Below are 11,173 nucleotides of genomic sequence, written 5' to 3'. Positions count from 1 at the left end.
TTTTACATCTCAAAAAATTGTTTTATCATTAGTGTGTATGCAATAGTATTTTTTTTAAAAGATTGATTTATTTTATGTATGGGAGTACACTTTGCTCTCTTCAGACACACCAGAAGAAGGTATCAGATCCCATTCCGGATGGTTGTGAGCCCCCATGTGGTTGCTGGGATTTAAACTCAGGATCTCTGGAAGAACAGTCAGCGCTCTTAACCACTGAGCCATCTCTCCAGCCCCTTAAATCACTTTATTAGTATTTAAGCTTTCCCATCTCCTAGCCTTCATAACTTGCAATGTATCAACATTAAAACACCTTCTTAGATCCTGAAACACTTTCTTAGAGCCTCACAACCTAAGCCTCTGTATCCTCAAATCTTACATAAACTTTACACTTTTTTTTTTTTTTTTTTTTTTACCATGAGATACAAGTGGTTGATTACTGGGAGCAGTCACTGTAAATCGAGTTCCTTTAGATAAGGGAACAATAAAGAGTTGCTATGGAACCTGTTTCCTGAGTCTGGTAATGAGGTAGACTGTGTCAAGCAGTAGCAGCTCCTAGGAGGAGGAAGAAGAGGAGGAGGAGGAAGAGGAGGAAGAAGAGGAGGAGGAAGAGGAGGAGGAGGAGGAGGAGGAAAGAGGAGGAGGAAAAGAGGAGGAGGAGGAAGAGGGAAGAGGAGGAAAAGGAGGAGGAGACTGAGGCCCGAGGCCTGGTTTTTACACATGAAGAGGACTGAGAAGACAGCTGAAACCCTGGATCTGCCATTAAACTGATAAATCTTTCGGTAGTCTAATCTTCAAACCCATCGGAGATCTGGAAAGAATAAATCTCACGTGAAGAAGGAAGTTCGGGCTGAGCAGCTTCTGGATCTATAAAAGTGACCAAGCGTTATTGGCTACCCAGATAGTTCTCTTAACCGCTGAGCCGTTTCTCCAGCCCACGTTTACAAATCTTAATTAGAGACAAAGCATCTAGATAAATATTGCTGTGAGCCTGACTAGACCTCAGGGGTTTGTACATCTTGATTATCAAATATATCTTATTTATCAAACACATGTTGTTACTCATCTGCCTTTCCTAGCGGCTCGAGGTTGAGCAATTCGCAAAGACATAAGTAGACATACATCTTGAATTAGCTTTTGTTCATCTGAACAGACCTTTATGACCTTGACATTTCATCATCAAATACAGAATGTTTGTAAACCAGGCTCGAATCACATGTATAGTATGTCATAGCAAATATAACTTTGAATTCCTATCGCCATACAAAAATCTGTACCGATCTAAAATATTTGAGGTTGCTGTTTTCTTAGTCTGAAAGGAGATACAGTAATAAACTAAGGTCTGGGATGTTTTATAACTGTTGATTTATACCATGCGGTCATCTTAATATGGGGAAATCACGTGGCAGGATGCAAGGCATATGACCGTTTACATCCTAGTGATGTCGCCAACCAAGATGAAGGAGGGCCACCTGGTTGTGCTTTAAAAACATTTGCGTTTCTAGTATTTTTAAAATGAGAGTTGCATCCAAGTTACATTCATATACACATCTATGGAATTAAATTCAAGTTACATGCAGACACACACATGTGGGATGATGTCACAGGTGAGGCAGGTAACAAGATAGAAGGAGGCCTGTCATTGGATGAGAAGGAAGGGTGGGCGGGAAAAAGTTTGAAGGAAGAGGAGGAGACTGGAGCGGAAAGGAGGAAGAGACGGGAGGGAGAGGGAGAGAAGCGGTGGCAAGAGAATATGGCGGGCGATGTTAAGATTCCACACTGCACCTTTACAGGTTGTTATGAATGTTCTTAAGGGATGGATGTGTACTGGGTTTTGTATGTTTAGGTGGGCAACTATATTTTATTAATTGGGGCAAAGGTTATTGTGTTGTGTGTTCTTTCATGTGTAGATTTAAGTGTGTATGGAGTGTGGAATGGCTGGTCTGGGCCACCATGGAGTTGGGATGTGTGTTTCTGGCATGGAAACTAGGTAGGCAGAGAGATTGGTGCCGGCTCAGAGAGAGGCCTTTCGCAGTGTGATATGGGATGGAGCAGAGCGGGTGAGAGGCTTTGCTGACTGAGAATTAAGATATCCAGCAGGTATCTTGGGGCACTGCGGTGCTGGATAGAGCAGGATAAAAGACAGCCTTTTATATTTTTTATATTTTTACAACAACACACACATATGCACATGTATATATGTGCATATTTGTATAGCCATGTACATAAAGCCAGCTATCGATGTAGATTTATACAGATTTTAAAACATACCTAATGAGCAATGTACAAACTCTTAGATCAGAGTTTACAGCATAATCTTGATATTAATTTTTTTGAGAGCAGAGTTTAAAGGAATCATCCATAAAAGATTTTTAAGAGTTGGGAAGTAGAACCTTAAGCACAGATAGAGCAGAGCAAGTTTAGATGTAAGCTATTCCGGAATCATTCGTCCTTGGCAGAGAGAATTTGGAAATCAGGTGTGCCAATTTTTGAACATTGAATGAAGCTAAGTGTTTCAGTTAGGGTCTTATTGCTGTGAACAGACACCATGATCGATGCAAGTTTTATAAAGGACAACATTTCATTGGGGCTGGCTTACAGGTTCAGAGGTTCAGTCCATTATCATCAAGGTGGGAACATGGCAGCATCCAGGCAGGCCTGGTACAGGAGGAGCTGAGTTCTACATCTTCACCCGAAGGAAGCCAGGAACAGCCTCAGCATCGTAGGAGGAGCTAGGAGGAGGGTCTCCAAGCCCACCCCGCAGTGACACACTTCCTCCAACAAGGACATACCTTCTAACAGTGCCACTTCCTGGGCCAAGCATATGCAAACCATTGCACTAAGCTGTTGTCAGAAAAATCCGAGTCTATGAAGGGAGAAGGGGAGAGAGAGCAAACAGAGAGGGAAAGAGAGAGAGAGAGAGAAGGCAAGCGGGGGGGGGGCGGGGCGGGGAGAGCGAGCAGGAGAGCACACAAGCTTAGCTTAGTGTACAGAAAGCCAAGTGGCGGGAAGGGCATGAGGTCCACACAGCCAGAGCCACATGGAGGTCACAGAGGGCTAAAGAATCAGACTCTAGAACTCGGAATCAAATTCTCAAATGATTTGTACACACCTCCGGAGTGGTTCTGAGAGCAGAGGCTGCGGCAGCACTGTGTGTGTTGAATGTGTGAGCACTTTTCGCTCCTACATGACTCCAACTTCCAGTGGTTGCAAACTTACAGGCAGACATTCGGTATGGGGAGAGAGACCGGACAGAAATAAACAGGGCTTGGGGCGAGCTCAAAGGAATAAAGAAAGAATTGTTCCCACGTTCCCAGATTGCTTGGGTGGTCCTTTGAGGCCAGGTTTGACAAGTTTAGCAGCTAGGTGTACCTGGACACAGTTCCCATGGATGAGAACAGGGGTCCCAGTCCTGGGTCTCAGGCATCCCAGGAACCCAGGCGAGACCAAAATGAGAAGGCACAAGCTGTCCAGTGAATTATCATCCAGTGGTCAGGGGCCAGGGCTAAGCCCCAGCAGACATGATTTACCTCGTACCAGAATTTTTGAGAGAAGTCAAGAGGGCAGGAAAACTATGCTGGAAAAACAAGGCCTCATCCAGGGAAACGGTCACACTAACAGAAGCATTTCAGCCGAGTTAGAGCAGGAACTCACCAGTTGTCTGTGTTGGATAGCCATTAGTGGACCGGAAGGCAGATCTGTTGCAGGTGTAGTGGGCAGGTGAGATCCTTATGTAGTTAGATATCAGGAGAGCCCCTCCGAGTTTACGGCACCAGTGTCATGAATTATAATATATTGAGGGGGTATCTTTGGCAGGCCCAGCCAAGGTGCACCCCTGAGAAATTAGGTCACGCAATAGATTTGGTGTAAAAAAAGGTTTACTGGGGGAGGGAAGGGGAGTGAGGACTTGGGGAAGGGATATCGGCAAACAGGTGACATGTAGACAGACAGACAGACAGACAGGGAACAGAGAGAGAGCCACGAAGGCAGAGAGAAGGCTGGGGTGGCTGGCAGTCCTTTTATCTGCAGCCCACACTTGGCACACCTGGCAGCAGGATAGGCGATGACGTAAGCAGTTGCTAGGTCCCCGAGAGCAGGCCAGTGGAATTGCCCGTACACGGACAACCAGTCTGGCAAGCAGGTTTTACACCCTGAACCATCTCACTGACCCTCCAGCCTCCGAACTTTAAAACAAAACAAAGCAAAACAAAAAACAACATAGTAGCTTGTAGTGAGAATCGTGGTTTCTTAAAGAACCCAGTTATGGGATGTGAACATGTTTTTGTTTTAATCCCAGATGTGGGGCTGCTTTCGATTGGCCACGACGACTGACTACTTGCGGGGCTGCTTTTGATTGGCCACGGCAGCTGACTACTTGCCTCGTGCCTGCTTTGGGAAGGGCATGATCTTTGCCAGCTGCAGATAGGTTAGTTCTGAGGAGTCTTGAGATGGTCTAAACGGGAGAGCCCCAAGAGGTCCAGCAGCAACGGCTGCTCCCTCTGTTGCTGCCCCGGTTGCTACTGGCTCGTCCTACTGCTACGTTTATTATTACTGGTTTACTGGACTGCAGGGTATGCCGGTGACGATGAAGACTGGACTTGCCCCAAGGAACTATGTCCTTACTCAGTAGGAAGTAGAATACAGAGGTTCATACCCATTTCCCCTCTAACCTTCTTTCTCTTCTACCTAGTGTTGGACGACTGGAAGGGATTAGGGTGGATGAGGTTCGGAAGGGAGGTAGAGATAAGAGCCCAAATAAAGTAGCCTCCCCAAAATTATGCCGACCATACCTTGCGACACTTTTATAAGATTTTAATAGGGGGCTTTGATGAACTGTGAGAAGAATCTCAATAAAGACTCTCCTGGCTTTGTGTTCCCGAGATCCAGAGATCTCACAGGCTGACTAAGCAGAGATGGTTTCCCGGCCTGACAGCTCCTGATAACACGGTGGTGTTATCTATCTAAACTGATCTTCTTCGTGGAATTTGCATGGGCCCCTTGTGGCAGAACTGGTTGGATCCCTCGTCAGTCCTGTAATGCTAGAGTAGCAGATGACCTTATTAAAGAGCAAAGTTTTCGGAGGAGCCAAACAGGTTGGTTTTCTTTAGCCCCTGAGGAGTCGCCCTTCCTTCACGCTTCAGTCCGGAATCCTGCTCACTTCGCACAGGATTCTGGGATCAGGAGCTGTACAAATAGCATTTCTGTGTGCTGTGACTGTTACCTCAGTATCCTGGACCCTTCTTTTGGTATTTACATCCTATCTAAAGTTTAGGGAGATAGGTCTCCATGAATCAAGGATAGCCTGGTCTACATAGTGAATTACAAGCCTGAGTTTGAGTTTGGTCCCTGGAACCCACATGGTGGAAGGAGATAAGTGACTTCTGCAGATTTCACCTCTGACCCTCACATGTGTGTCCTGACCTATACGCCCGCATTCCTCCCCTCCCCCAAACAAAAAGAAATGTAATAAAAACTATTTTCAAGCTGGGTGGAAGTGGCACATGCCTTGTAATCCCAGCATTCTTTGGGGGTGGTGGAGGGGGGGCAGAGGGAGTTGGATCTCCGAGTTCAAGGCTAGCCTGGTTTACAAAGTGAGTTCCAGGACATTCCAGGCCAAACAGAGAAACCCTGTCTCAAAAAGCAAAACAAAACAAAACAAAATTCAAATAACATCCACGTTATCTCACTTGGATATTTTGAAAATCGTCGGGAAGAACCAGTCAAAAGGAAACACGTGACTTAGCGCCAGCGGAAACACGTGACTTAGTGCTGTCAGAAGCACGTGACTTAGTGCTGGCAGAGAAGCAGAAGGATAAAGCCCGTAATTTCTGGAGAATCTGGACCGTATGATGCTGTATCACATGCCAGTCACAAAGCCCTGAGCACCCATTCCGATTCTCATCAATAGGACACTTCTCAGAAAGGAATGTCAACACTGCTGCCCCTTCCTGCAGGCTTCGGGCAACTGGCTGATCACGCACCGTCACTTCCCCTTGTGCTTCAGCCAGGCCTTCACCGCCTGACTGTGGACATGCTTAGTATGACTACAGTTTTCTCTCTCCTGCTAAAGGGAGTATCTGGTTTTCTGGTGGTATCAGTCCGGTCTGCATTCTACAGTGCAAGAGAGAACCCTAGTGTAATAGTTTGAACACATGGGGGATAATGTTTTTCTGTGTGTGTGTGTGTGTGTGTGTGTGTGTGTGTGTGTGTGTGTGTGTGTGTGTGTGTGTGTGTGTGTGGTCAGAGGACAACCTCAGGTGTCTTCCCTCAGCCACTCGCTACCTTTCTTCTCTCTTCTTCTTCTTCTTCTTCTTCTTCTTCTTCTTCTTCTTCTTCTTCTTCTTCTTCTTCTTCTTCTTCTCCTCTTCCTCCTTCTCCTCTTCCTCCTCCTCCTCCTCCTCCTCCTCTTCTTCTTCTCCCCCTCCTCCTCCCCTCCTCCCTCCTCCTCCTTTTTCTTTTGAGACAGGGTTTGTCATTGTCCTGAAACCCATCACACTGCAGAGACTACAGGACAGTAAGCTCAAGGAATCTGCCTGTTTCTGCCTCTGCATCCCTGATACTACAAGAATACATGGGTCCTGCTTAGTTCTGGGAAACAAACTCAGGCCCCCAGACTTGCAGGGCAAGCAAGCACTTTTTACAGACTGAGATGTCTCTCCAGCCTCTGAATGTTTGTTTGCCTTTCAAAATTAGAAGCCCTGGATGGAGAAAGGCAAGAGGCCACAAGGCTATCATTAGCATAGTGATCAGCATAATACCATAGTCATTATTATGTATGTGACTACACTGTCCCTGTCTTCAGGCGAGCTAGAAGAGGGCATCAGATCCCAATACAGCAGGTTGTGAGCCACCGTGTGGTTGCTGGGAATTAAACTCAGGACCTCTGGAAGAGCAGTCAGTGCTCTTAACCACTGAGCCATCTCTCCAGCTCCATAGTCATTATTGTAAGTACCTCTATTCTTAGACTTTTAGACTTGGTCTTTGTGGTCACAAGGTGGCAGTTTTATTTTCTGCCGTATGTACACGATCGATCCAGTCAAAAAGAAGGGAGCAGGGGTGAAGCTTTTTTTTTTAATGTGGTCTTGTCTTTTTATCTGGGAAGGGTTACATTATAAAAAAAAAAATTGAGGGCTGGAGAAATTACTCAGTGGGTAAGGGTACCTACCGCCAAACTGGATGACTGTCTCTCAATCCTCAGTACCTACATGGCGGTAGGAGAAACTCAAGCTTTGCAAGCTGACCTCTGACCTCCACAGGTACCCTGTGGCATACAGGTGTGTTGTGCAGGCTTATATACACAGACATATAAATAAATGTGGTCACATTTATTAAAAAGATAAAAACGCAATTCTTGACAGGTGGTGGCAGTGGTGACGGTGGCTTTAATCCCAGCACTCAAAAGGCAGAGGCAGGCAGATCTCTCAGTTCGAAGCCAACTTGGTCTACAGAGTGGGTTCCAGGACAGTCAGAGCTATACAGAGAGACCCTGTCTTGAAAAACCAAACCAAACCAAACCAAACCAAACCGAAACCACTATTTGCCCAAGTATAAAATGTATGCGACAAGAATTTTATTTCTCTCCTCATTTAATAAGGTGCTGGCTTCTAGACAATTCCTCTAGTCTCCGCCCAAAAACTACCTAGCAACAGCTTGCTCGTCTACCTGCCAGGCGTGAGCTAGGCCTGTGAGAAGACTGCACCTTACCACACTGTCTTCTTTTCTTCACTCTCTCTCCATCTTTCTCTTTCTGTTCCCATATGTTCCTCCCCTCTTCCTTTCTTCTCTTTCTTTCTGCTGACCCCCCCCCCTTTCTCTGCCTCCATATCTTTCCAGATCCTCTTCCTTCCCCTTTATACTAGGTCTGTCACCCGGCGTGATTCCTCAGTGGGACGCCTTAGCCGTTCTGCCAGGTATTCCTTCCCCTGCACCAACCCTCCACACCTCCCCCCCCCCGCTGTAATTATACTGGTTTATACCACCTTATAAAACATAACACAAGAAAGATGCTAATTACTAGTTCAAAGAGAATTCAAAACAAGCAAGTTGAGTGCATCTCTCTGGACCGGTGCTTGCCTGGAATGCCTAACTTTGATCTCCAGCACCAAATAAAGAACACTTGGGCTTGTCTTAGGTAAGATTGCTATTGCTGTGACGAAACACCTTGACCTGAGCCACTTGGGGAGGAAGGGGTAGATTTGGCTTATGTTTTATTGTCAAAGGAAGTCAGGACAGGAACTAAAAACATGGCAGGAACCTGGAGGCAGGAGCCGGCGCAGAGGTCGTGGAGGGGTGCTGCTTACTGACTTGCTCAGCCTGCTTTCTTATAGAACTCTCGACCACCAGCCCAGGGATGGCACCACTCAAAATGGGCTGTGTATACTACTGAAAGAGATGAGTAATTACCAATCCCACTCAGCTAAGAACCCTGCAAGCTGCGACGCTGACCTGTCTTATATGCCCGGGTGCTGTGTGGCATGAGCAGTAAGGGAAAAACCAGTCACTTTTCGATTGGCCTGAAGGCCTACCCAGTGAAATGGAACCCATGATCGACAGTCACTCAGGCCAAGAATCTGTGCTAGATATGCCATGGACCCTAGGGGAAAGCCTACGACTGCTATCCTGCCAAACGAACTTAACAGTGAAACGACTTAATTCTACACGCAGGGATCAGCACTCATCGGAAAAGGTGCATCTTGCAGTAGATGGCGGCAATCAACAGAGACCCACCACTGGAGAATGTGGGAAAAGAAGGCCTGGGAATGCTTGCTCCTAAATGGGCTGACTCACTACCTTCCTCTGCTCAAGTCAGACAAAATTCAAGCATGGAGGAAGGGAGGTGGCCACCGGGTCCCAGCCCCAGCTAAGGAGCCCTTGACATTTAATTGCTGCTGGGAAAGGAAAGTCGATCGGTTTTCTTCAATGTTGTTGAAATTATTAATCCCAATCCATGATCATTCAGTTCCCAGATAGAGGACACACGCAGCCTTTAATTTACAATAAGCCTTAAATAGCCCAAGGGCAAGACAGATGTCTACCTTCCATGTTATTAGCATACTTTGCTATTGATAACCCTGAGTTATTACTTACTATGTTTTATCTGGGTTGCTCTTAACTCCAATTGGCCAGCCCTCAGGGCCACATTCTTATGGCTCACCTAACCCATGGCAGTTTCTCCTTCCTTCCTTCACCTTCTCCTCACCTCATGGGTCCCTCCGACCCCAAGCCCAGGAATCTTAAACTCCACCTATATCTCTTCAGCCCAGCTATTGTCCGTTGGCATCTTTATTTACCAATCAGAAATAACTTGGGGCAGGGTCACATAGCATCTCTTGGGTCTATGTGCTGACTCCAGGTCTGGTGGGTTCACCCTTAGCATTACAGTGGACAGCAAGACCAAACCTTAACACTTCAATGGAGAGGAGCCTGGTATATTGATGACCATTCCCTGACAGGTCTGAAGTTCAGGATCAACATGATCAGACTTGATGTTTTGTATTGTAATTTGTGAGAGAGAGAGAGAGAGAGAGAGAGAGAGAGAGAGAGAGAGAGAGAGGAAAGAGAGAGAGAGAGAGAGAACAAATATAAGATTTATAAAAATTTGGGAGGTGCTGGGGTAAGGGGAATTCCCAATTAAAAAATATATTCTTAAAAAAAGCAACAAATAAATAAATACAAAATATACCAAAGCACAAGAAAACCAGTGTGTGTGTGTGTGTGTGTGTGTGTGTGTGTGTGTACACAGCTATATTTATAACCCTATATACACAGCCATCAGAAAGGCTGAGATGAATTTCAATATAAGTGAGAAACTACCTGATACCTGATATCACCACACAGAGGATCAACCCCAGCTTTTCTGACTGAGACTCCTTTGCATATCTGTGGACAGGAGCCAGTTCTGTTCGCATCGGTATTGTGCAATTGTGAAACACCAGAAATAGTATAAGGTGGGGGTGGTGAGGAAGGAACGCTAGGAGTTTTGTTTCTTTTGGCACAGGGTGTCATGATGCAGCCCTGGCTGTCCTGGTACTTACAGGTACCTCACAGAGATCTGCCTGCCTCTGCCTCTGCTCTTGAGTGCTGGGATTAAAGATGTGCAGCACCAGGACCAGGCTACCTAATACTCTCTCTCTCTTTTTTAAAGCATATATTAGCATGAAGATGCCATAGTAGATAGCTATCTTTTCTTTTCTTTTTTTAAAGATTTATTTATTTATTTTATGTATATGACTAATACACTGTCGCTGTCTTCAGACACACCAGTACAGGGTATCGGATCCCATTACAGATGGCTGTGAGCCACCATGTGGTTGCTGGATTTGAACTCAGGACCTCTGGAAGAGCGGTCAGTGCTCTTAACCTCTAAACCATCTCTCCTGCCCGTTGTTTTCTTTAAAGGCCTATTTTTAATCATGTGTGTTTATCTGTGTACGGCTGCCTGTGTTCAGAAGCTGTCCTGGAGTTAATGGGCATTTGTAAGCCGCCCAGCCTGAGTGTTAGCAATGGAAATCCAGTCTTCAGGAAGAGAAGCAAATATTCTTAAGCACTTGAGCCAATTCGCTAGCCCAGCCTTGAACTTCTGACCCTCTTGCCTCTCTCTCAGGTGCTGGAACTCCAGGGCATACCGACACACTTGGCTTACACAGTGCTGGGATTTGAACCCCAGGTCTTTCTGCCTACTAGGCAAAGACTGTATCAACTGAACTACATTCCCAGACCTGAGTAGGGCTGTGCTTGAGCGGAAGACCTCAGGTCTCTGAGAAAGATTCTCCCACCCGCTCAGCGGCACTTACAGTAAACACCTAAAAGCTCACGCCGTATATTATGATATAAAAGACAAATTTGGGTTCTAGTGCTAACTATCCAGCGGAAATCCAAAACCACCATGTAATCGTGCAAAGCAAAAGAGAACTGAATTCTGCAAACTCGTTTCCTGTGGGAAGGTATTATTGAGTGGGCGTGGCTACACGGCCGTGGGTAGTGGCTAGATTCGGAGTGGGTGGGGCATCCCAGAATTCCTGGCAGTGGAGTTCCCAACTAGCATAGTCTGGGTGCTCAATGAACCTCAAGGGTCTTCCTGTCTCCAGTTCTGCAGCACAGGGATTGTAACATGCAGCGCCACATCTGGCTCTAAATGTCTGTTTGCTTGTCTCGTCTATCGGGGTTTTCTATGGTT

The sequence above is a fragment of the Rattus rattus genome, chromosome 16, assembly GCF_011064425.1.
Source record: "Rattus rattus isolate New Zealand chromosome 16, Rrattus_CSIRO_v1, whole genome shotgun sequence".
Classification (NCBI taxonomy): Eukaryota; Metazoa; Chordata; class Mammalia; order Rodentia; family Muridae; genus Rattus; species Rattus rattus.
The sequence above is the reverse complement of the archived record's forward strand: the minus strand, read 5'-3'. Positions refer to the sequence as shown.